The sequence below is a fragment of the Phocoena sinus genome, chromosome 7 (assembly GCF_008692025.1).
Source record: "Phocoena sinus isolate mPhoSin1 chromosome 7, mPhoSin1.pri, whole genome shotgun sequence".
NCBI lineage: Eukaryota > Metazoa > Chordata > Mammalia > Artiodactyla > Phocoenidae > Phocoena > Phocoena sinus.
This window is the reverse complement of record NC_045769.1, coordinates 20,847,562-20,872,140: the sequence shown is the minus strand read 5'-3', so window position 1 is coordinate 20,872,140 and position 24,579 is coordinate 20,847,562. Positions and strand designations below refer to the sequence as shown.

Sequence of the window (24,579 nt, the reverse complement as noted above, 5' to 3'; positions counted from 1 at the left end):
AAAAATAGAGACCAGGAGGAGGAGAACGATTTGTATTCTAGGAGGATGGCTCTGACAGGATGGAAGGAAAGGGCCACAGGTTAGAGAGGAAAAGCCCAGATGGGAAACCATTACATTGATGTGGTCCACGCGAGAAGAGATGGGGACCCGATAAGTCCAGTGGCAGAGAGTTACGGCCACCGCGGTGGTCAGATGGGTGGGACTTTCTGAGTAATGGCAGGAGATGGTCTTGGAGGGGAAGGAAGGGGGAGACCAAGTGTGATAGGAGGTTTCTAGCCAGGAAGCTGGAAGGATGGTGGGGCTGGTCGTCAAACTAAGAACACAGGAGGAGAGGATCAACTGCATGGTGATGGATGGGAACTAAATTTTTGGTGGTGAGCACATTGTAGCGTAATACAGAAATGGAAATATGTCGTACATGTGAAATTTATACAATGTTATAAACCAATGTTACCTCTATAAAATTTTTTTAAGGTATATAATAATTAAGTTAAAAATTAGTAACCTAAAAAAGAAAAGACTTTCTTTCTAAGAAATGATTGGAAAAAGAGCTAATGGGATAGGAGATTTGAAATGTATTGTGATTTCAAATTTTTTTCTTAAAAAAAAATGTGTATCTTTGAAACTCTTCCCCAAATCAAAATGTCCAAAAATGTTTGGCTTACAGTATCTTCTGGAACTTTAATAAAATAATTGCGTTAGAAAAAAATTAAAATAAAAAACAGGAATAAGAAATTAGACAGCACTTTCCTGGTGGTGCAGTGGTTAAGAATCCGCCTGCCAATACAGGGGACACGGGTTCAAGCCCTGGTCCGGAAAGATCACACATGCCGAGGACCAACTAAGCCCGTGGGCCACAATTACTGAGCCTGCACTCTAGAGCTCACGAGCCACAACTACTGAGCCCATGTGCCACAACTACTGAAGCTCTAGCGCCGAGAGCCTGTGCTCAACAAGAGAAGCCACCGCAATGAGAAGCCCACGCACCGCAACGAAGAGTAGCCCCGCTCCCCGAAAGCTAGAGAAAGTCCATGCACAGCAACGAAGACCCAACGCAGCCAACACTAAATAAAATAAATTTATTAAAAAACCCAAGAAATTAGACAGGTACACTACATAAAGTATATACGTTTCTCTTGTTTAACTGATTTGCATAGTCTACTAAAAAAAAGAACACAGGAGAACATGTTGGTGGGAGAGGCAGTGAGGGACAGGGCATGGATGCAATCATTTGGAAGAAGTTCCTGGAGCTGACACTGGGTCTCTAGCTACAGGAGGCTCTGCTGGTCCCAGGGCCTGTGGGACAGTTGCGTGGGGCAGTGCCCTGAGGAGAATACCCACGTGGGAGGCTGGGAGAGCTGCCAGTGCTGCTTGTCAGAGAGGTCAGGCAGAGAGTATCCCACTGGGAGAGAATGGTCCGCGTGTGTGTTCTGGGACTGCCCTTCCTCGTCCCCTCCCTCCTAGGGACCAGCTCTTCCCCTCAGAGCCTGCTTTCTTCAACTGCCCTCTTCCCCATGGCCGCCACCATGACTCGAGCTCCTGCTTCCAACTCTTCTTCTCTCCACAACTTTGCTGGCTCAGGGGGAACGAGCAACGTGTAGGGAAACTTTTCTCTTAAAAGCACATAACTAAGACTGAGCCAGCACTGGGAACCACTGTGCTGAGGGAGCATGATGGTAGCACGAAACGAGATCCATGGTGTTGACATTGACCAAGACCTCTACTCTTCCCAGCACTGGGCAAAACCCCTGGGGAACAAAGGTGAATGAGACCCAGTCCTTGCCCTCAAGGGCTTCAGAGACCAGCACATTAACGGTTTCAGGGTGTAGAGGTTGCAGTTGGGTCATCAATGGAGGATCCGGAGAAAAAGGACTGATTGATGTCTTCCGGGAGCATTGTGGACACTGCCTCCAAGAAGGAACTTTTTGCACTGGGCCAGGGGGTGAGCAGGTTTTCTAGGCAGACGGGAGCAGAAGATAGCATGGGGTACAGGGTAGGGAGGGCGTTCTCAACAAAGGAAAACTGCATGAAGCAAGTCATGAACAGGTGGAAGTACCAGCCAGGAAGAACATGTGGTTTGGTATAGAATATAAGGGAGCAGAGGGGTGGGTGTGGCAGGAGAAGAACCTGGACAGGAAGGCTGAGACTAAACTATGAAGGACCCGGTGACTGAGGCGAGTTTTGAGTATCCTTGTGCCACATTGTACAATAGAATTTCCTGTGATGGTGTTTATATCTGTCCTGTCCAGTATGGTAGCTGCTAGTCACATGTGGTTACTCAGCACTTGAAATGTCGTGTGGATAAGGGATTGAATTTTTACTTTGTCTTATTTATGTTTCAACTTAAATAGCCACATGTGGCTAGTGGCTACTGCATGGGACACGGGAAGTCATTTGTTCCTCACGATAACTCAATGAGTCGGGCAGAGATCACCTGTCCAGGTTTCAGGCAAGCTGGGGTTCTAGAAGATTATGTGACCTGCCCAAAGTTACATGAATATTAAATGACAGAGCCAGGGTCTGCATACAGATTTCCTCCATAGGAAGCTATTTATGGTTACTGCTCTGGGCAACATAAGGCTCTGATACGCCTTCCGAGTCATTAAGAATAAAAGTTTGCAGTTGTAGTCTTGGAAAACTGGTCCCTGTTGGTTAGGTAGGGAGCTCTGTTTGTTATCACACCTAAGCTCCTGCCACAGTGGGACAACACAAATATACAATCAGAGGGAAGGATGGGGCAGTGGGGTGAGGCTGTTGTAGGGGTAATGGGAGGACCACTGGGTTCTTCTCTTGATTCTGTCGAATGGCAGAATCCAGGTGTGGATCTTGGACCAGTTACCTATGACCTGTGGGATGGAGCATCTTTATTGATGGAATGAAGAGGCTCGCCAAGATGACCCCATGGTCCTTTCCACCCCACTTTTGGGAACTAAGACTCAGAAGAAGCCATGCTCTGGAATTCTTACAGCTCAGACATCTGCTGGTGGGGCCGATCCCACATGAAGGTGAGCGTACAGCTTCAGCCTCTTGTCCAGAGGCCCTGGGTGTGAGATAGACTCAAGGTTCCAATATAGCAAACACAGCTTCAATACAATTCAGCTTCATCCTCACCAGGGATGAGGGACAAAGTCCAGGAATTCAAGTAGAGCTGTCACCCGGGTTAGATTAAGGACCTGGGCAGGAGGGAAGTTTGGCTTCTGATAGCACAAGGGTCTATCAGAAGGGTCTATCAGAAGGGTCCATAGTGAGGAGGCCTCACTAATGAACAATGTAAAAGTTCTGGAAAGTTTGAAGCTACGAGAAAAAAATATAGAGAGTATTGTTTTTTAAGCACTTAATTTTTTTTTTCTTTTTATTCCTGAACTCAAAATAAGAAGCACCTACTAACTCGAATGTTTTAAAGATGATCACATTTGGTATTTTTGAGAAGACAGTTGTGCCTGAAAACAACAAAAGGATTTGCGGGAAAAAAACACTGGCTTTTGACATCGGTATCCTCATTTTTACTGAAAATGAGTATTTCTGATCTTTCATTCCCTGTAGGCCTTGGCATTGCTGCAAATGCTCACAGCCATGGAGGGGCACGGTGGGGAGTCCAGCACCCGCCTGGATTTGCTCAGCACGAGGTCTTACCTGTGTCAAGCACAGGATTCCTCTCCTGGGCTTTGAGTCCCTGAAGAACTGGAAATTCTGTGTCCCATTTCATCTCACCTGGCTGCATTTTTTTTCCCTGCCACCTCTCCTGCCTTGTACAGAGAAGCCACAGGTCATCAGTCATAATTGAGCTACTTCTATATCCAAAGCTTGGAGAAATGGGAAATTTAAAGATCTTCAAGGCAGATAGACAAAGTCCTTAAAGGCGACTGGAGAGGTAGGGCTGGGGCTTAGTGTGTCCTGCCGTCTGTGCCCAATTGTGCATTGTACATAGGGTAGTCGGAAAAAATACAGGAAATGCAGTCAAATTTGCATTTCAAATCAATAATGAATAATTTATTTAATATAAGCATGTCCCAAATATTGCATACATTGTTGATTTGAAAATTCATATTTAACTGAGCATATTGTATTTTTGTTAAATCTGGCAAAACTTAACTGCACATCCTCTTGGCCTGCATTTTACACAATTACTGTGGAGGCAACTAGCTCAGAGCCCCCAGCAGTCCTCATCTAAGCTGCATCCTGTATCCTTTGCTTCTTGCTGGCACTTCTCTGCTGTTACTGTATAGGAAACTCCTGGTCATTGGTGAGGTACAAACCATGAAGGGTAAGGGAGTTAACCGCCATGGGACAACCTCTGACCAGCGGGATGGAAGTTGACGGAAAAGTGTTCGTCTCTTTCCATCCCTCTGTAGCATGGAGTTATGAGTGCATTCTATACGGCTCTTCAGAAGATACCAGTGAGACAGCGGTTTCCTGCACCATGAAGCTTTGAGTGAAGCTCTTCCTGGGGACCATGTGGGCTTCAATATCAAGAACGTGTATGTCAAAGATGTTCATCATGGCAGTGTGGCTGGTGACAGCAAAAATGACCCACCGATGGAAGCAGCTGGCTTCACAGCTCAGGTGATTATATCAAGGCCAAATCAGAGCTGGATATGCACCTGTGCTGGATTGTCACATAGCTGGATTGTCACACAGCTTACATTGCTTTCAAGTTTGCTGAGCTGAAGGAGAAGATTGATTGTCCTTCTGGGACAAAGCTGGAAGATGGCCCCAAAGTTTTGAAATCTGGTGATGCTGCCATCGTTGATATGGTTCCTGGCAAACCCATGTGTTTTGAGAGCTTCTGTGACTATCTTCCTCTGGGCCATTTTGCTGTTAGAGACACGAGACAGTTGGTTGCTGTGGGTGTCATCAAAGCAGTGGACAAGAAGACAGCTGGAGCTGGCAAGGTCACCAAGTCTGCCCAGAAAGCTCAGAAGGCTAAATGAACATTATCCCCAATACCTGCCACCCCAGTCTTAATCAGTGGTGGAAGAACGGTCCCAGAACAATTTGTCTCAACTGGCCATTTAAGTTTAATAGCAAAAGACTGGTTAATGATAACAATGCATCATAAAACCTTCGGAAGGAAAGGAGAATGTTTTGTGGACTATTTGTTTTGTGTGTGGCACTTTTAAGTTATTAGCTTTTAAAATCAGTACTTTATTTATTTTTACATCTTTATTGGAGTATAATTGCTTTACAATGATGTGTTATTTTCTGCTTTATGACAAAGTGAATCTGTTATACATATACATATGTTCCCATATCTCTTCCCTCTTGTATCTCCCTCCCTCCCACCCTCCCTATCCCACCCTTCTAGGTGGTCACAAAGCACCGAACTGATCTCCCTGTGCTATGCAGCTGCTTCCCACTAGCTGTCTACCTTACGTTTGGTAGTGTATATAGGTCCATGCCTCTCTCTCACTTTGTCACAGCTTACCCTTCCCGCTCCCCATATCCTCAAATCCATTCTCTAGTAGGTCTGTGTCTTTATTCCTGTCTTACCCCTAGGTTCTTCATGCCTTTTTTTTTTCTTAAATTCCATGTATATGTGTTAGCATACAGTATTTGTCTTTCTCTTTCTGACTTACTTCACTCTGTATGACAGACTGTAGATCTATCCACCTCATTACAAATAGCTCAATTTCGTTTCTTTTTATGGCTGAGTAATATTCTATTGTATATATGTGCCACATCTTCTTTATCCATTCATCTGATGATGGACACTTAGGTTGTTTCCATCTCTGGGCTATTGTAAATAGAGCTGCAATGAACATTTTGGTACATGACTCTTTTTGAATTATGGTTTTCTCAGGGTATATGCCCAGTAGTGGGATTGCTGGGTCATATGCTAGTTCTATTTGTACTTTTTTAAGGAACCTCCATACTGTTCTCCATAATAGCTGTATCAATTCACATTCCCACCAGCAGTGCAAGAGTGTTCCCTTTCCTCCACACCCTCTCCAGCATTTATTGTTTTTAGATATTTTGATGATGGCCATTCTGACTGGTGTGAGATGATATCTCATTGTAGTTTTGATTTGCATTTCTCTAATGATTAATGATGTTGAGCATTCTTTCATGTGTTTGTTGGCAGTCTGTATATCTTCTTTGGAGAAAAGTCTATTTAGGTCTTCTGCCCATTTTTGGATTGGGTTGTTTGCTTATTTGTTATTGAGCTGCATGAGCTGCTTGTACATTTTGGAAATTAATCCTTTGTCAGTTGCTTCATTTGCAAATATTTTCTCCCATTCTGAGGGTTGTCTTTTGGTCTTGTTTATGGTTTCCTTTGCTGTGCAAAAGCTTTTAAGCTTCATTAGGTCCCATTTGCTTATTTTTGTTTTTATTTCCATTTCTCTACAAGGTGGGTCAAAAAGGATCTTGCTGTGATTTATGTCATAGAGTGTTCTGCCTATGTTGTCCTCTAAGAGTTTGATAGTTTCTGGCCTTACATTTAGGTTTTAATCCATTTTGAGCTTATTTTTGTGTATGGTGTTAGGGAGTGATCTAATCTCATACTTTTACATGTACCTGTCCAGTTTTCCCAGCACCACTTATTGAAGAGGTTGTCCTTTCTCCACTGTACATTCCTGCCTCCTTTATCAAAGATAAGGTGACCATATGTGCATGGGTTTATCTCTGGGCTTTCTATACTGTTCCATTGATCTATATTTCTGTTTTTGTGCCAGTACCATACTGTCTTGATTACTGTAGCTTTGTAGTGTAGTCTGAAGTCAGGGAGCCTGATTCCTCCAGCTCCATTTTTTGTTCTCAAGATTGCTTTGGCTATTCGGGGTCTTTTGTGTTTCCATACAAATTGTGAAATTTTTTGTTCTAGTTCTGTGGAAAATGCCAGTGGTAGTTTGATAGGGATTGCATTAATCTGTAGATTGCTTTGGGTAGTAGAGTCATTTTCACAATGTTGATTCTTCCAATCCAAGAACATGGTATATCTTTCCATCTGTTCGTGTCACCTTTAATTTCTTTCATCAGTGTCTTATAATTTTCTGCATACAGGTCTTTTGTCTCCTTAGGTAGGTTTATTCCTAGGTCTTTTATTCTTTTTGTTGCAATGGTAAATGGGAGTATTTTCTTGATTTCACTTTCAGATTTTTCATCATTAGTGTATAGGAATACCAGAGATTTCTGTGCATTAATTTTGTATCCTGCTACTTTACCAAATTCATTGATTAGCTCTAGTAGTTTTCTGGTAGCATCTTTAGGATTCTCTATGTAGAGTATCATGTCATCTGCAAACAGTGACAGCTTTACTTCTTCTTTTCTGATTCAGATTCCTTTTATTTCCTTTTCTTCTCTGATTGCTGTGGCTAAAACTTCCAAAACTATGTTGAATAAGAGAGGTGAGAGTGGACAACCTTGTCTTGTTCCTGATCTTAGTGGAAATGCTTTCAGTTTTTCACCATTGAGGATGATGTTGGCTGTGGGTTTGTCATATATGGCCTTTATTATGTTGAGGAAAGTTCCCTCTATGCCTACTTTCTGCAGGGTTTTTATCATAAATGGGTGTTGAATTTTGTCAAAAGCTTTCTCTGCATCTATTGAGATGATCATACGGTTTTTCTCCTTCAGTTTGTTAATATGGTTTATCACTTTGATCAATTTGCTTATACTGAAGAATCCTTGCATTCCTGGAACAAACCCCACTTGATCATGGTGTATGATCCTTTTAATGTGCTGTTGGTTTCTGTTTGCTAGTATTTTGTTGAGGATTTTTGTATCTATGTTCATGAGTGATACTGGCCTGTAGTTTTCTTTTTTTGTGACATCCTGGTCTGGTTTTGGTATCAAGGTGATAGTGGCCTCGTAGAATGAGTTTGGGAGTGTTCCTCCCTCTAGTACTTTTTAATGGAAACAACTTGACCAAAAATCTGTCACAGAATTTGAGACCCATTTAAAAAGTTTAATGAGAAAAAAACTCCAAAAACCAAAAAACTCAGTTTCCTGCCGTGGTGACCAGCTCAATAATTTACTCTTGTGTTAACCTGTCTGCCTTCTTCCCTCCCTCCGTCCGTCCGTCCCTCCCTCCCTCCCCTCCTTCTTTTCTTCCTCCTGTTACCTCACTCCTGTTTCCTGGGATCACTTCAAAAACTAAGCCTCCTGCACTCAAGCCCTTGGCTCAGGTTCCCCTCTCAGAGGGGAAGCTCAGGTTAAGAGAGGTTTACTGCGGCTTCTTCTGGAAGGAGAAACTAGATCTCAGAGCTGTATAGAATTTTAGCAAATTTGGACTGGAAGAATCCTGAGAGATCATATAGCACACCCAGTCATTTTAGAGACATGGAAACAGGCCAGGGACTTACCCATGATCATCCCCCAACCCTCCCAGCCCAGGGATAATCTGGAATTTCCGTTCTTTATGAGGTGAACTAATCTATATAAACACACAGTGCTTAACACACAGCAGGTGCATGGTAAATGTGAAAATGGAATGACATGGGGAGGGGAGTGGATAAAGGTCTGCTGTGAGAGTGGACAGACTGTTTCCACACGTCTCGATGGCAAGCCTCTGTCTCTAGGATCCTGGCTCTTGCCACCTGTCGCTGCTCCTCTGGTCTCTTTGCACAGATGATGTCAAGGGAACTCTGTATGATTAAAGGCATCCCAAGAAAGTCAGCCTGGGGACTTTCAGTCCCCACTGAAAGGGACTCAGTGACAAATCTTAGTGGAAGCACTTATTCCTCCATTTCTGCACCAGGGGCCGAGAGTTTGGACAAAGGCAACCAGTGTTCCCTAGGGATTGCTTAGAGCCTTTATGGATCAACCCAACTAATATAATTTAGTTCAATTCCACAAATTTTTGTGCCAGGAACTGCCTAGGTCTGAAGAGTCACTAATAGACTGGTCTGTGCTCCAGGAGACTCATAGTCCTGTGGCTCATAAAAGCAGCCCTCCTGAGAAGGGAGTTCTGGGCCAAATTTATTAAACCAAACTGTTGAGATGGATACCCCCTAACCTGTAAGAAAACACCTGCACCAGGGAGAATAGAAGAAATAAATGACATAGGAGAAGGAGGAAAGTCCATATGTATTACATGCTTTCTCCATGACAGGGGTTAGGTCTTCAGAGCAACCACTCCTGTGCTCTGTTCATGATGTTGATGAAGTCGTGCTAACTGGACTTGTTGGCAGGAAGCAGCCTAGCTAAGACACATGCTTACCAAAAAGTGGGAGTTAAGCTCCACAAAGATTCAAAGACTGATTTGTTAAAAGATCAAGTCCATTTTAAGGGGTACAGTGGTTTGAAGCATACCCAAACACCCCCTCTAGGGTGAATGATGAATTGTTGTATCTTGGGCCCTCAAACATTCTACCTCTACTGCCAGCTCGTTCTGGGCTCCTCATGCTGATGGTCTGGCAGGCAAAGAAAAAAAATAATTACTGTACTGGTGGGGGTAATTGACCTTGATAGATATGAGGAACTATGGTGACTTCTATACAGCAAAGCGCAGGGAGGAATATACCTGGAATTCATGGGATTCACCAGGTATCACTTCATGCTTTCTTGCTTAGTGACATAAGTGGATGAGCAATTCTGACATCCGTGGCCTAACAAGGGAAAGACAACTAAAGATGCAGACTCTTCTCTGAAGGGCCTGTGATGCCCCATCAGGAAAGCAATGCAGACCAATCAAAGTGCTGACTGAAGGAGGGAATCTAGAAAGGATGGTGGAGGAAGGGGGTGATGAACATTAATTATGGCTTCAGGACAGCTATAGCAGTAGGGAGTGTATCTGGTTTCACTAACTCTCTTTTATTAATTATTTGGGGAGTTGTGGCTGGCCACCATCCTGAAGGAGACCGTGATAAATTAGATTTAAGGGAGGGAGGGCATGAGCAGATCTGAGTGGTAAAAGAGGTGGATTGTATCAGTCACTTCTTGAGCATCACTTTACATCCTCTTGGGCTCACTTCTTCTAGCCACTGCTGCAGTGACCTCTCCCACAGAGGTTTTGACCTACTTCACAAAGATGGAACCTCATTCTCCTACCATGTGCCTCTTGCTATCTGTCCTGGGTTTTCTAACGGCACAGTATGGGACACCCATGGGAAGCCCTTAGGCACTGCCTTATATGCAACCTGGATGTGCAGAGCAATGAACACCTTGGGGTGGGGACAGCCCGTAACCAATGGGGGATGGTTGGGATAGATAAATGCTCCTCCCTTTTCTTATCTAAGATACAATTCATAAGGTTTTTCAGATGGATGCAGGATCGACCATTCACTCCCTTAACAGTGGCCGATTTGGTAATGTATCCTAATATTGGCTCTCTCTTCTTCCGTTTCATTTTCCTGTCCCTTACTCCTGATCCTAGGATCACAATCCTGAATAAACCATGCACACAGAAGTCTTCATTTAGGTCTCTGCTTTCTCTGGGTAATCCAGCTTAAGAAACATTCCCAGGTTTGCTCCTTTGGAGCTGTGAGACTTCAGGATAGTTACTTAATCTTTTAAATCTTGTCCTCCCTGCCTTCCATCGCCCCTGGAGGAAGATACTCCCCGAAGCACGTGGAATCCTGGAATTAGAGCAAAATGGGGCTCTGTTAGAGAAGAAGAGGGAAAGAAAGAAATGGTTGTTGGTAGGTGGACAAGTCAGGGTTCTGGGGAGTAGAAAAGAACTGGTATACTCAGAAGGAATGGTTGAAAAGAGTTTAGCAAAGAACTACGCAGTGCAGACAGGGTTGAGGGAAACCAGGAGGAGGAGGTGAAGCACACAGTGACTGGCACTGTAGGAGGCTGCTCCCATCCCTGGGTGTAATGTTGTCAGGTAGCTATAAAAGATAGCTGCCTGGCAGATGCTATGGTTTTTGCTAGAAGAATTCAGCCACTGTCAAGCTCAAGACCTGCAGGGAGAGAGTCGGCGGATAAATAGCCTAACTTTTCTTTCCTCCCACCTTCTATCTCCTACTGATAGCTTCCGTTGGTTGAATCCAACCAGAGGCTAGAGGACAAGGAGGCTTGATTGGTCCAGTCCATACAGGTCAGCCTCCTGGGGCAAAAAGCAGGTTGGAGAATGGAGCTGAAGAGGCAAATGGAGAACATCTAGTCTAGTGAAAAGCAAGCATCTGTCCCAGTAACTTTATTTAAAACTTATAACTATAGTAACATATACAACTGGCGTGGACAAATTTAAGAACACAACTGACTCTTGATAAATAAACAACTCAATCAGTGAGAACAGACATGCATTAGGGCATGAGAGCATGGCCCAGTAGCCATGAGCAATCAGTGTACTCTGGGCTTGTCTGGTTTACTTCTCAGTGGAAATGGAGGGTATTGGTTCAGTCTGTGAGTCAGTTAGAGGAGATGGGTTAGGAGAGCTTTCCTATTTTACCTCCCTTCTTTCCTGGGGTGTATAAAGAGCAGACAAGATTCTGTTAAGTACAGTTTAGTATTGTTTATTAAGTATTTCCAATGTACCTATTATTGAGAAATAGATACTGTAGGGAAAAACAGAGGAAGGATAAGATATGACCTCAAGCCTCCTGGAGTTTACATTCTACGTGGGGGGATAAATTCCATAGATGAGACAGAATAATAAACAAGAGAGAGAATTGAAATGCTGAAGTGTGGGATCCAGATGAATCACAAGGAATTTGACCAAGGTGCACCACATCCAAGTCTATGGTTTCTACAGGGTCTTCAAGGGCCTACCACCTGGGTGGGATGTGGTTAAAGCCTTTATGCATGAGTTTGGAGACCAGGGTGTACCTAATCAAAATTGGGCAATGGGACTAGAAAGAATGTATCATACTTGGACATTCGATTTCCTCCCTTTTGGGTGGAGGCCTCTTGGATCTCCTTGTCTTAACTATGTCTGTTGAAGGCTCATGTTGGGTTTCTCAGGGCCCAGACTGATGAGGGGTCATGGGCTAGAATAGACACTTGGGAATCCTTTGCTCTTTGCAGATATTGCATGTGTGCAGGGCCAAGGAGGAAAGCCGTTTGCAAGTCTGGTGAGTGGTGTTCACTCCATGGGTGGTGGGGATGGATAAGAGGTCCAGTATCCTCACTGGCCTTGCTCTCTACACACTGAAAGGGAAGGTGAAGTGTTAAACTCATCCATTATCCCTCAAGAGTTACAGCAGGATTTCACAAAGTGTGTTCTCTGGGACATAAATGTCCAGGAAATGATAAGAAAAAATTCATGAAAGAAAAGGGTTCCTTTGCTGAGTAAGTCTAGGAAACACTAGATTAAACAAAGTTAAATAAGGTTTCCTCTGCAAGGTCTCTCAGAGTCTTGAATGTGATGCTGTGTATTATGAAATTCTTGCAAGGGGCTAGCAGTGGCATGTGGAGATTCCCAAACTTTTTTGATCAAAAGAACACCTTTTTTAGGAACACCCAAGAATATCTCTTGGAACACTAGCACTCTGAGGAACAGTTTCAGAAATGCTTAATATGTGGGGAATTTGCCTTTTAAATAGGGACCCCGCAACAGAGCACAATGTTTAACACCACAGGATTTCTGCTAATACGTAGCTTTTCAGGTACCAGTGGGAAGTTGGGGGGATTCCCTCAGCATTCCTGGAACTTCCCCTTTCCTCCATTGGGTTGAAGAGTGGGCAACATTGAAGGAGGGCTTTAGGTGAGGGGGCAGGTAGCAGAGAGAGTTCCTGCTGATGGACAGAACAAAAGAAGCCAGAGGTAGGGAATTTGGGAACCTCCTTCATAAAGGGCTAAAAGAACCTGGGGGGGAGAAATGTGGGGCTTCCAAGATGGTGGGACTTGGGAGATCCTAAAGTGATCCTCTCCTTCCTTAAAAAGGCTTTCACTTCCAACTCTCAAGCCAGCAGTGCATATTTTATAATTTTTCCACACCCCCTTTCCCCAGGAAGCAGGAAGAGACTGAAGATGCAAGAATCTATTGCATCTAGAACCTGTATTTTTACCAGGGTTTCTAAGTTTGTGGAATTGTCTGGCAACTATAGGTCCATGAGGAAGGAAACCCCCCCAGCATACTTGAGATGCTGAAGTATTTTACTCAAAGCCTCAGTGCAATCACCATGAGAAATAGACAAGAACAACTGGCTTTGGCTTAAAAATAGGAAGGTTCAGAAGTCACAGAAACCCCCAAGTCTGGGTCTCTGGGTTAAATGTATTGAGTTGAACCATGATAAAATTGCCCCTTTCCCTAGGTCAGAAATGATTGAATATTGACCATTTTATATGGGTCAGCCTATATCTGGCAAACATTTATGGGAGAGCCAGAGGGAGAAGAGTGTGAGTGTATGTGTGTGTGTGTGTGTGTGTGTGTGTGTGTGTGTGTGTGTATGTGTGTGTGTGTAGCGAGTACATTGCTGGGAGGCTAGTCTTATATGTAACGGAAATAGTTTCCTTGCTGATAAAAAGGTGGAAGAGAAAGGCTCTCTTGGGCATTTTTCCCATGGGTGAACAACAAGATTAGACGTTCATAACGGGTCTAGATTCAAGGAGATAAAGGTGGAGGTTGTTGGGACCGGCTTTTAGGATTAGGTGTAGAAAGACACTGGGCACACTGTTGGTCTCTAGGAGCAAGGCATGGGCACCTGGGTCTGACAATGCATTAAGTCACAAGCTGTTAGTGACTTAGACATGAGAAAGAGTGAAATAAAGAGTCACTCTAATTAGAGAAATTGAACCAACCCTTTAGGGTGGTGGCTTATTCCTTACTCTTTGGCCGGTCCCTTCATTTGTCCTCCCAGTACACCTGAAAATCAAAGTGGTGGGATGTAGGGTAGGACTGGGAACAAGGTAAAGAGAGAGACAGTTAACATAGGGGAGTGTGGTCATCTCTGGGGAATTTCCATGCCCATCACCTCAGCTAGTCCTTTTGGAGGATGAACACAGCTGTTATAATGGTAAGTTTCCTAATTTCCATAATACTTGGCAAAACGGTTGTTCAGGGATCAGGCAGGTAACAGGTGTGAGTGAAGCTGGTTGGTTATAGGCAATAGGGAGTGGTGGGGACTGTGGCTCAGGATTGGTGAGTCTACATCCTGCCAGAAGGTGTAGTCACTACTCAGCTCCAGGTGATTATTGCCAGGAAGATGTGCCAGTCTGATTTTTTTGAGAGAAGCTGGAAGTTCAATTAAATAAGTGTTTACTGAGTGCCTACTATGCACCAGGCACCAGGGTAAAGCAGTGAATAAAATGGATAAAAAACTCTAGATTTTTATGTGAGCTTGTCCAATTTTTAAGTGTTGGGAACTGATAGAAAATTTAGAAAACATTATTCAGGCCAAAGAAAACACATCTGTGAGTTACTTTTGGCCTGTAAGTTGCCAGTTTGTGACTTCAGTTCAAAAACTTTGATGGACCAAGTGTTCTCCAAAAAGGGGACTGTGCAGAAGGGTCCACTAGGTCCAGGGAAGAAACTGTTAACACTTTTATTCATACTGGTCTTTTATCTCATCCTTTAAAAATTCTTATTTTTGTGAATACTCTATCATAAACATAACTAATTCGTGTATAGCACATGTATGTCCTTATAAATATTTCAGTAGATATTATTTCTATTTAAATAACAATAGATCTTATAATATTTCAATAGATATATTAAGGGCACATGATTAAAGTACTTTATTGATAGTGATGTGGATCAGGAAAAGTTCAAGACCACTGGGAATAGTCTTTACAAAGCAGATATTTGTACACTCCCTGCCTGAAACAGGGATAAAACTGTAGACTTCAGTTTAGTGTCCAGAGGGCTTCCGGGAATGTGGGAGTGGGCAGAATGTCTATAGCAAGATTGACTAAACACAAACCATCCCCCTGTTCCTTCTGCCAGAGCGGCTGTCCTATGAGTGAAAACTGTGGGCCTTGCTGAGTGATGGAAGAAACAACTGGATGATGGGGTCAGTTCAGGGTAGAACTCCCCTGCCAAGGTTATGGGGCTCTTATAGTCATGATTGTTTTTACTTCTTAGAAAATGAAACATGCTTGTGGGACTGTAGCTGTACTGGAGAAATGAGGAGGGAGGGGTCGTATAATACTTACCCTTAAGTGTCAGGAGGTTATTATAGGAAAGCAGGTGATCAGACACTCATCAACTTCTCTGAGGACAGAACATGAATAGGTGAATGTAAACTAATAGAGAGATTTGGGTTACAACTACAGAAGATATTTCTTTTTTTAAACCGCTTTTAAAACACTGAAGTATAGTTAATTTACAAGTGTTAGTTTCAGGTGTACAGAAAGATGATTGAGTTATATATTATATATATATATTCTTTTGCAGATTCTTTTCCATTATAGGTTATTACAAGATATTGAATATAGTTCCTTGTGCTATACAGTAAGTCCTTGTTGTTTACTTATTTTATATATAGCAGCATGTATATATTAATCCCAAACTCCTAATTTATCTTCCCCTTCCCCCACATATCCCCTTTGGTAACCAAAGTTTGTTTTACAGAAGATATTTCTGACAGTGAGCTTTGTCTGAGTCCTGTTCTAAAGCCTGTCTTGACCACTGTACCCCCCATCTGTCAGTAGAGTGGCAACGTTATGTCCTGAAAAGAGCACAGGACGAGGAGCCAGAAAATGAGTGCTCTAGTTCTGAAGAGACCTTTGGGTGTCCCTGACCTTAGACAATGCCAGATCTGTCTTTCTCTGGATCTCTCTTTCCTCTCTTGGATAAAGAAGGGTGTGGTCTATGGTTTCTGAGCTTCTTTCTTCTACTTCGAACTTTAGTCTCATGCTAAGGGTCGGAGTGTTGGAAAGTGGTCACTAGGTGTTGCAAAGTGTTTTCTCGGGACAGAACAAGTTCTCTCTAACCCAGGTCAGTATACTAGCTGTTATAGCAAACAGATTGCAAAATGTATACTGGTTCTTATATGGTAGAAGCTTATTTGTTGTTCACAAAAATTGTAAATATGTTTTCTTGATTGGTAACTATTTTCCTCCAAGTATTGATAGAAGGATCTATGATTTTTCTATCATGAAGTTCCACCATATTCAATACATGGCTGTAAGGTGGCCAGGCTCATCTACATCAGGCTGATAGGAGGGGGAATATCATGGACAATTAAGCCTGGGATATTTTTACGGACCAGACTGGGAAGGGTGTGCATTAATTCTGCTCAAATTCTATTGACTAGAAATCAGTCACAAGGAAATGCTTAACTACAACGGGAAGCTGGGAAATTTAATTTCCCCAAAAAGAGGAAATGGATTTGGACAATGAGAACCCATTATGCCACAGAGAGAAGAGCTAAAAAGATAAAGGATCATATGGTGTGGAAAAGGGTAGGATGAGAGTGATGTTAATTATCTTCCTGTTTATAAAGAGCTTGGAACAGTCCTCAGCTGAAGAATGGCAGGACCTCGGCTTAAAAGATTTCCTGCGCCACAGGGAAGAGCTCTGAGCTAAGATTTAAGACACGCAAGGTTCTATTTTTGGTTGTGTCTTGACGTAGCTATGGGACTGAACAGAATTTACTTGACTATTGTGCTTCAGTTTCCTCATCTGTAAATGGCAACCAAAATACAGAACTGACACAATTTTCTGAGGAGTCAGGTGTAACAACATCATGCACATTTTAGAAAAAATACAAGAGTGGTTACTACAGAGAGTGAACTTAAACTGCTGGTAGAGAAACTTAAGTTAGATGAGAAAATAAAACTTCCCCCATAGTGGAACATGAGAAACTTTTAGGGAATGTGTAACTTTAAGAAATCAATGTGAATTTAAAGTGATGAAAGGGAAAAACCTACAACCAAGGTTACTCTACCCAGCAAGGATCTCATTCAGATTCAATGGAGATATTAAAACCTTTAGAGACAAGCAAAAGTTAAGAGAATTCAGCACCACCAAACCAGCTTTACAAGAAATGCTAAAGGAATTTCTCTAGGCAGGGAACACAAGAGAAGGAAAAGACCTACAAAAACAAACCCAAAACAATTAAGAAAATGGTGATAGGAACAAACATATCAATAATTACCTTAAATGTAAATGGATTAAATGCTCCAACCAAAAGACATAGACTGGTTGAATGGATACAAAAACAAGACCCGCATATATGCTGTCTACAAGAGACCCACTTCAGACCTAGGGACACATACAGACTGAAAGTGAGGGGATGGAAAAAGATATTCCATGCAAATGGAAATCAAAAGAAAGCTGGAGTAGCAATTCTCATATCAGACAAAATGAACTTTAAAATAAAGACTATTACAAGAGACAAAGAAGGACACTACATAATGATCAAGGGATCAATCCAAGAAGAAGATATAACAATTGTAAATATTTATGCATACAACACAGGAGCACCTCAATACATAAGGCAAATGCTAACAGTCATAAAAGGGGAATTCGACAGTAACACAATAATAGTAGGGGACCTTAACACCCACTTTCACCAATGGACAGATCATCCGAAATGAAAATAAATATGGAAACACAAGCTGTAAATGACACATTAAACAAGATGGACTTAACGGATGTTTATAGGACATTCCATCCAAAAATGACGGAAGACACTTTCTTCTCAAGTGCTCATGGAACATTCTCCAGGATAGATCATATCTTGGGTCACAAATCAAGCCTTGGTAAATTTAAGAAAATTGAAATCATATCAAGTATCTTTTCCAACCAGAAAAAGCTTTCAAAAAAATTCAACACCCATTTATGATAAAAACCCTGCAGAAAGCAGGCATAGAGGGAACTTTCCTCAACATAATAAAGGCCATGTATGACAAACACACAGCCAGCATTGTTCTCAATGGTGAAAAACTGAAATCATTTTCTCTAAGATTAGGAACAAGACAAGGTTGCCCACTCTCACGACTATTATTCAACATGGTTTTGGAAGTTTTAGTCATAGCAATCAGAGAAGAAAAAGAAATATAAGGAATCCAAATCAGAAAAGAAGTAATGCTGTCACTGTTTGCAGATGACATGATACTATACATAGAGAATCCTAAAGATGCCACCAGAAAACTACTAGAGCTAATCAATGAATTTGGTAAAGTAGCAGGATACAAAATTAATGCACAGAAATCTCTGGCATTCCTATACACTAATGATGAAAAATCTGAATGAGAAATTAAGGAAATACTCCCATTTACCATTGCAACAAAAAGAATAAAATACCTAGGAATAAACCTACCTAAGGAGACAGTTTTCTGTATGCAGAAAACTATAAGGCACTGATGAAAGAAATTAAAGATGATACCCACAGATGGAAAGATATACCATGTTCTTGGATTGGTAGAATCAACATTGTGAAAATGACTATACTACCCAAAGCAATCTACAGAACCAATGTAATCCCTATCAAACCACCAATGACATTTTTCACAGAACGACAACAAAAAAAATTTCACAATTTTTGTGGAAACACAAAAGACCCTGCATAGCCATAGCAATCTTGAGAAAGAAAAACAGAGCTGGAGGAATCAGGCTCCCTGACTTCAGACTATACTACAAAACTACAGTAATTAAGACAGTATAGTACTGGCACAAAAACAGAAATATAGATCTATGGAACAGGATAGAAAGCCCAGAGATAAACCCACACACATATGGTCACCTTATCTTTGATAAAGGAGGCAAGACTATACAGTGGAGAAAAGACAACCTCTTCAATAAGTGGTGCTGGGAAAACTGGACAGCTACATGTAAAAGAATGAAATTAGAACACTTCCTAACACCATACACAAAATTAAACTCAAAATGGATTAAAGACATAAATGTAAGTCAAGACAGTATAAAACTCTCAGAGGAAAACATAGGAAGAACACTCTATTACATAAATCACAGCCAGATCCTTTTTGACCCACCTTCTAGAGAAATGGAAATAAAAACAAAATAAATAAATGGGACCTAATGAAACTTAAAAGCTTTTGCACAGCAAAGGAAACCATAAACAAGACAAAAAGACAACCCTCAGAATGGGAGAAAATATTTTCAAATGAAGCAACTGACAAAGGATTAATCTCCAAAATATACAAGCAGCTTAGTATCTAAAAACAAACAACCCAATCCAAAAATGTGCGGAAGACCTAAACAGACATTTCTCCAAAGAAGGTATACAGATTGCCAACGAACACATGAAAGAATGCTCAACATCACTAATTATTAGAGAAATGCAAATCAAAACTACAATGAGGTACCGCCTCACACCGGTCAGAATGGCCATCATCAAAAAATCTACAAACAATAAATGCTGGAGAGGGTGTGGAGTAAAGGGAACCCTCTTGCACTGTTGGTGGGAATGTAAATTGATACACCAACTATGGAGAACAGTATGGAGGTTCCTTAAAAAACTAAAAATAAAACTACCATATGACCCAGCAATCCCACTACTGGGCATATACCCTGAGAAAACTATAAATCAAAAAATACATGTACCACAATGTTCATTGAAGCACTATTTACAATAGTCAGGACATGGAAGCAACCTAAGTGTCCATCGAGAGATGAATGGATAAAGAAGATATGGCACATATATACAATGGAATATTACCCAGCCATAAAAAAAATGAAATTGGGTTATTTGTAGTGAGGTAGATGGAACTAGAGTCTGTCATACAGAGTGAAGAAAGTCAGAAAGAGAAAAACAAATACCGTATGCTAACACATATATATGGAAATTAAAAAAAAATTGTTTCTGAAGAACCTTGGGGCAGGACAGGAATAAATACGCAGATGTAGAGAATGGACTTGAGGACGTGGGGAGGGGGATGGGTAAGTTTGGATGAAGTGAGAGAGTGGTATTGACCTATATAGCTACCAAATGTAAAATAGCTAGCTAGTGGGAAACAGCCGCATAGCACAGGGAGATCAGTCCATGCTTTGTGACCACCTAGAGGGGTGGGATAGGGAGGGTGGGAGGGAGACGCAAGAGGGAGGGGATATGGTGATATATGTATACATATAGCTGATTCACTTTGTTATACAGCAGAAACTAACACAACATTGCAAAACAATTATACTGAAGTAAGATGTTAAAAAAAACCCAGCAACAAAGAAGAAATCAATGTGAAAAAATTTGCTGAATAGTGGAAAAAGAACTCAAACTTGGGGGATGTTTTGTGGAGGGAAGGGAGGACATGGGTGTGAGTCCTGGGTCAGCAAGCCAGTTGCTGTTTGATCTTGAGTGAGTGAGTTCTTCCCCTCTCTGGCTTCCGTATTCCTCTTGTAAAACAAAGGGGTTGGATTACACATTTTGCTAAAGTCTCATTCCCGAATGGTAAGCTTCTGACTACGTCTAATCATGTCTAAGTGTGGGGATTTGAAGGGCTTTAAGTGCCTATGCTGATGAACAGAGTGCTGACAGATGAGCTCCAAACACATCCAATTTCCAGGTGGACCCTTCAACTTAGAAGTTCAATAGACACCTTGAACATTCCATGCCCTTGCAAAGCATTATGGTATCTTCCTTCCCCAAACCTTTCCTCCTGCACCCTTCCACATCTCAGTAAGAAGGCAGCTATTCTGAGAGTCCCCCTTCAACAACCTCACTTTCAGACATAGCCTGCATCCCACTGACCAGCAAGCCCTGTCACTCTACCATCAAAATACACCCCAAATCTCACCCCTTACCTGCCAACACCTTAGTGCGAGCCACCATCATGTCTCACCTGGATGCATGCACTGACTGCTCTCCCAGATCCCACTCTTGCCCTCTTATCATCTAGTTTTCACATAACCATCAGGGTGAGCTCTTTATCCTTTCTTCCATTAAAAATCTTCCAATGACTTCTTATCCCTTTTGGAGTAAAACTCCTTGCCTTGGCCTGGGGAGATTTCTGACCTCATCTCTAACCCTCTCCTGCCCTCCTGTCCACTTCCCAACATGGCTGTAGCCATTTGGGCTACTCTTCAGCACACTGGGCTCATTTCTGTCCCAGCGCTGTGGTGCTCTCTGGCCTTTCTGCTTGGGGCACTCTCCTTCCAGATCTTCTCTGGCTCCTTCCCTTGCTCCACTCGGGTCTTGTCTCAAATGTCTCTTCTTTGAGGAGGCTGAGTGCCCACCTTCGTTCCTTTCTAGCTCCTAATTCGTTGATCTCTCGGCCTCATAATTTTTCCCTAAAGCACTTAACACTCCCTGGAATTATTTTCATACTTGTTTACTTGTGTATTTTCTGTCTCTCTCTCTCCACTAGAATGTTTACACCATAAGTGCAGGGACTTTTTCTGTCTTTTATACAACTGTGTCTCCCATAGCATGTCTAGTAAGTATTCAATAAATGTTAATTGAATTCATGGATGAATTGTGAAGAGAAACTGACCATAGGACCTCTGGAGAGACCGCACCTGCCAGTGGCCAACATTCTTCAACAAAGGGAGGAGAGCTGGGGACTTGGGTTGGATGGCCAGGGGTGAACCGGGGACAACCTCCCCGAGCCTAGGGCATGGGTCTCTGACTCTGGCAGCCAGCTCTCTCTGCCCTGTGGCCCTGATCAGATCCTGTTGCTTCGAGTTCTGTACTGCCCCTCCTTTTCTCTTTTTAGGAGGCACTTGGTGGGCTCTCAAGGGGTATATTTAGCTTCTTTTTCAAGCTACTTGCTCTTGCTGTTAAGAAATGACTAAGCAGATTCTCCATCTCCTGGTGGCCAGCTTCCAGCCTGCGAGAGTTGACACTGTCAGCTCAGACAGGTTTGGAGGACAAGTCCTCCTTCTGAAAAAGCCTCCTTCCTTTGCTTTCTATTCAGAAAAAGCACAAAGCAGACACCTCCATCGGTGCCTTCTTTAAAATGGGCTTACTCATCTCTTGATGGGGCTCTAGGCTGATCCCCATGCGGGCGAAGAAAGCAGAGATTAGTCTGATTCCTACTCTCAGAGCTCAATGTTCGAGTCATGCTAGATGTTGCAAAATGTTTGACAGAGGATATTTGGATGGTGGCATAATAATGATGACACCGTTTTCTGCTTACTGACTGAGTGCTTACTCTGTACCAGGTATGATGCTAACCTCTTCAGGTACGTCAGCTCATTTGCTTCTCACAATGATCCTATGAGGTGAGTGTTGCAAATTTCTAGATAAGGAACTGGAGGTAAGGAAAGGTGAAGGAACTTGCCCGTGGCAGCGTGACTCATAAATGGAGGCACTGCGTTTAAACACAGGACTCTCTGTTTCCGAGAACGTGTGCTTCTTCCTCGGGCTGCACTCTCCACACCACTGCACAGATTGTTCCTAAAAGCTGAATACGGGGGAAACACAAAGCAAAACCCTAGTGATTTTTTTCCAGATTTCTCACCACCATCCCCTTACTTCACACCAGAAAGACTCCTGACAAGTTTAGTGAGAAGTTAATAGGTTTAATGTGGAAAATTGGTTTAGAAGTGAACTAAGTTTGGGAACCACTGGGTGTAAATAAAGTTAGAAAAGATCTTGCAGAATTATTAATGTGTTGAAATTGATTGCAAATCTTCAAGAGGGAGACGTATGCCATTCCTCAGTTTAATTGACCAGGGAGTACTTTTTCTCCCAGGAACATCTTTGGGGTTCTAGAGTTCCACGAACACTCTGGAAATAGCTGAGTTCTACTAATATACTCACTAACTTATAAAGGTGCTTGGGTATTCTTCTTTCCATCTTCACTTTCTTCATCTGAAATCCATCCATAGAGCACCTACCACATTCCAGGCACCATACAAGCTGTTTTCTCCTACATCATCATATCCATTCTCACCACAACTCCATTTTATAGACAAAGATGCAGAGAATCAGCAAGGCTACACAGCTAGATAGTGAGAGGGCAGACATTAAAACCCACATTTCCCAGCCCAGACTTACTGATTTTCCTTCTGTACTCCAGGGTTTCTTCCTTCAGTTGCTTATTCAAATTCTGGGTGTTTGTTAAAATCCCAACTCAAACTGAAAAGAAGACCATACGTCCTTTCCTCCCTATCTGCCCTTTGAGTAGTGAGCTCTCTCTCTCCTAAACTCACTTCAAACTCACCATCTTTATCGGAAAGATGCTGGTTTAAGGGTAAGTTGAGTATGTATGTGTGTATCTTGGGTCTCAAATGAAGTTTAAGTCAAGAACTTAGCAGGTATCATCTCCTTAAATTGGCACATCAACCTTGTGAAGGAAGTACCGTTAGACTCATTTTATAGATGAGAAAACTGATGTGCAGTGGTTCATTCACTGCCCAAAGTCACAAAGCAAGTTAGCAATGAAGCCTGGCCACAGGACTCATTCCTTTCACTATTCCATTCTGCCTCTACCTAGTTCAAGCCCTTGTTTCATAGCTAGGGAAACTGAGGCCCAGAGAGGGGAAGTGACTACCCCAAGTCACACAGCTTGTGAGTAGCAGTGCTAGGACCACCTGTAAAGCCTCAATGCCAGGAATCTTTTCTCCCAAGAAGGCTGCCTTCCCAGGTTTAACTCTGATCCCAGCCATCGCTGACTGTCAGCTCCTATTACCTCAATGCGGTGGAAATCGTACCTTGTAGCTGCAGAGACAGCAGGAGACTGGTAGCCTGCTCCCTGGGGCATAGCCAAGGAAGGTCAGCCTACTAGTCTGCAGACCCAGCACCCAAGATAAACCAGACAGCAAGCTCAAAAGAAACCACACAGCCTTCCAGCAGCCCAGGGCCAGATGCAGCGTCACATTCCCAGGTGTCTTTGGCACAGGGCCGAGCACAGCACTTAGTGGCTGCTGCTTCCCCCTTTTATTTTAAAGAAAATGAGTTCCTGTCGCTCTAGATTTAGAATTTGAGGTTGGCAGGAATTGAGGGAACGAAGGTCCAGGAGACCCTTGGAACATGAGGGGGAAGGAGAAAGGAATATTTTTCACACGGCTGGTTTCCAAATTGGAATCTTATCAGAATCACTTGGAGAGCTTCAAAAAATGACCTAGGTTTCATCCCAGACCTACAGAGATCAGAATCTCTGGGGACACGGCCTGGGACTCTGTATTTGAACATGTTCCCCAGGTGAGTGGCTCAGGTTTGTGAACCACCATCCCAAATATGCCCCTTCCCTGTGCTGGTCTGCTTGACTTGCATCTCCCATTCTCAACGCTCACTTGGGGCACGGTTTTTTTCACTTGTGAAATTTATTTATTTATTTTAAAAAATTAATTAATTAATTACTTTGTCTGCGTCGGGTCTTAGTTGTGGCAATGTGGTATCTTCATTGTGGCATGTGGGATCTTTTGTTGCGGTGAGAGGGCTTTCGAAGCTCCTGGGCTTCTCTCTAGTTGCGGCACACAGGCTTAGTTGCCTGCAGCCTGTGGGAGCTTATTTTCCCGACCAGCGATCGAACCTGCGTCCCCTGCATTGGAAGGCAGATTCTTAACCACTGGGCCACCAGGGAAGACTCACACTTGTGAAATTTAAATTCTAAATTGTCCATGTCTGTAGCATGGTGGGTTGGTAAGATAACATTTAGTAGGGTTTCTGTTCTTTTTGTAAATGGGGATTTCAAGTTTCTCCTTTCAACTGAAGCTCTGTTCTGCAAGAGGTCTAAGTTCCTGGAGGAGTCAGTTCAGGGCAATTTGGTTGCCTAAGAAGTCTGTCACCAATTCCTTTGGTATCCCGGGCAGTCTGTAAAATTAGAGGTCGCTAGGGTAACTGCAGATACCAGGACACAAGCCATTGTAACACCCTTGTCAGCCGCTGAAAATACCTACTGAAAGAG

The 24,579-nt window shown here is 42.6% G+C and overlaps 1 pseudogene; it reads left to right on the top strand.

The window, feature by feature from the left end:
- The first annotated feature begins 1,670 nt into the window (after window positions 1–1,670).
- On the top strand, window positions 1,671–4,931 carry LOC116756331 (annotated as a pseudogene).
- Window positions 4,932–24,579: the final 19,648 nt, after the last annotated feature.